General features: G+C 36.3%; 1 long non-coding RNA gene across 1 annotated transcript; it reads right to left on the bottom strand.

Annotated features, from left to right (window-relative positions):
* Positions 1-167: 167 nt before the first annotated feature.
* LOC107464744 (uncharacterized) lies at positions 168-1,068 on the bottom strand. The gene is made up of 3 exons (XR_002367548.2): positions 902-1,068; positions 723-824; positions 168-319 (listed from the first exon to the last, which is right to left on the bottom strand). It is a non-coding gene; the product is annotated as an uncharacterized LOC107464744 (long non-coding RNA).
* Positions 1,069-2,534: the final 1,466 nt, after the last annotated feature.

The raw sequence follows: 2,534 nt of genomic DNA, 5'->3' as shown, positions 1-2,534 counted from the left end.
TAACTTGTATTGAAATATTTATAATATTTCAAAAAATAAACAAGTTCATCGTATTATCAAACTAAAAGAAAAGTACTATAAACAAGCAAGTCAATATAATTCAAAACATAAATTGATATATCAACTATAATCCTCAACGTATTGTTCAACCATACTAGAACTATGAATTATGGTTCTTAGTGTCATCTTCATCTTCATCCTCATCATCATCATAGTCCTCATTCTCATCAACCATACTTTCTGCTCCATGGCAGCTGCTTCTGCCTGGTCCGGCAGGCGTTCATTACCTGATTCTAGGTTTGCTATCTGATCCTTTAGGCTATAGAAAGAATTAGAGTTTCAGTATTTCACTATAGAAGAGTATATATTATGCCAGGGTTATTGTAGCAATTACTTCTGGTATTTGATGTGAGTTTTTAAATCTTCACTAAAACTAACTATTCACTGGTAGAAGGTACAGAAAAGAAAGTAACAAATATTGTAAAACACGCTATGAATTTTTATTTATTTATTGTGGAAAGGAAAATAAAGGAAGAGAGAGAGCCTAAAATTAAAGTAAGCATGCCATTTATATTATATCACCATATTGCCAAGGGATACTAAAATTTAATTGGGGCTAGATTCAAGTTCATCAGTGCCAAACTGATATTTTCTGATGCTAGATATCACAAAAGAAAAGGAATAATGTATAGAAGGTGCAAATAGTATATAGATCTTATTACATTTTGATCTCTTCGGAAAGATCTTTATTTTTGGATTCTACCAATGCCTGCTGGCATAGCACTTGATTTTCAGTTTCGAGGTTGGACAAGCTCACTTCCAATCTGGAGTTAAAAATAATAGACCGTTAGTGGCAAGATATATGATGGAAAGGATGTTGCATGATTCGGAGCTAAGCAACCTTTCAATAGTCTCTTGAAGTTGTGTTGCTTTTAGTTGTGCTTCTTCTGCCTCTTCAATCCTAGCTTGATTCTCATTTTCAATTGCTGAGCACTTTTCTTCAAATTCTTTAATCTTCTTCAACTCCTCTACTTCAGTCTATGTATTTAGAAGTAAAGTAGTGTCACTCTTGCACATAGCTCAATGTTGCTCAGCATTCAGCTATGATATAACAAAAAAACTTGGATTAATTAGAGGTATAAAACGTACTAGTTTTCCCCGGAAAAGAGAGGTAAAAAATGCTCTTAAGTTTATTGAAATTTGGAAACATTTACAGCAAAGCACATAAAAATAATTCCAATATTCTAAAACTACTTATGAGATAGGGGTGTAAATTATCGAACCGGACCGAAAATTACCGTAGAACCGAACCAAATTTTACAACAACCGATTAAAAAACCGAAAAAATCGGTTTTTTTGGTTTTTTTCGAAGTAAACTGATCGGTTCGGTTCGGTTTTCGGTTGACTCGGCAGAAACCGAACCGAAAAATGAAGGTTCAATGGTGTGTTTTTATTAAGTTACCCTTTAACCTAGGTATAAAAGGGCAACTTCACACACAACCCTAGCCTTCTTCCTCTCTTTTACGCGAATGGCGAATCCGGAACCCTAGCTTTCTTCCTCTGTTCTTCTCTTCCACGGTTCCACACTTCCACAGTTCCACCTTCGATTCCACCATGCTCGAGAGAAGGAGACCCTGAAGGAGAACCCTAGCTTCTCTTCCTCTCTTCTTGTCTTCAGTCATCGCCGTCGCTGGGTCGCCATCGCTGCCTCGCTGGGTCGCCGTCGCCGAGGAGCAATCCATTCACCGAGAAGCAGTCCTGTCACCGAGCAGCAGTCCAGTCGCCAAGCAAGACTCCAGTGGCCGTCGCAGTCCAAATCGAGCGCCGAGCAGCACTCCTGTCACCAAGCCATCTCCTGCAGAAAGCAACTCCACAATGTCTTCTTCGGAGGTTAGAAATTCTGAACAATTATTGTTAGAGATTCTGTTTAGTGATATTGTGCTTGATTTAACCTGAACAATTGTTTTTACAAATTCTGTTTGTAGTTATGATTTTGAGAAATTCTGTTTGTGCCTTTGTGGTTATGTTTTTTAGAAATTCTGTAGCTAGAAATTCTGTTTGTATTGGCTGCATCAAGAACTCACAGGATAATGCATCGCTTTATTTTTTTATTTTAATTTTTTTTCTGGATGAAAAATAGAGACATTCATTGAATACATTTCTTGTGAGGTAATATGAAGTTTGATGTTTAATTTTGAAGTAGATTCTAAACCCATGTGATCTCTGCTTCACCAGCTGTCAAGCTTTAGAATTCAGCTTTAGTGGACTATGCATGAACTGGCTAAAAGTGGCAGTTGATAGTAATTTTAGGGATGAAATCATTGAGATAGACATTGGACTAGCTTCACTCATTCCCAATTTTGATAGAAGGTCTATTATATATTTTATTTGGGACAAACTGCATAGAATCTGTTCTATGAACTTCAATTCCAAGAAAATTCTTTGTTACTATGCAATCTGATCTTGGTATCTGTTTTTACTTTTTGTATTTGGCGATAAAGAATTTACTTTTTGCATGACTATGTAGTTGAATA

Source organism: Arachis duranensis, chromosome 9, assembly GCF_000817695.3.
Source record: "Arachis duranensis cultivar V14167 chromosome 9, aradu.V14167.gnm2.J7QH, whole genome shotgun sequence".
NCBI classification, from domain to species: Eukaryota; Viridiplantae; Streptophyta; class Magnoliopsida; order Fabales; family Fabaceae; genus Arachis; species Arachis duranensis.
Note: the sequence above shows the minus strand (reverse complement) of the source record. Positions and strands in the feature narration are given on the sequence as shown.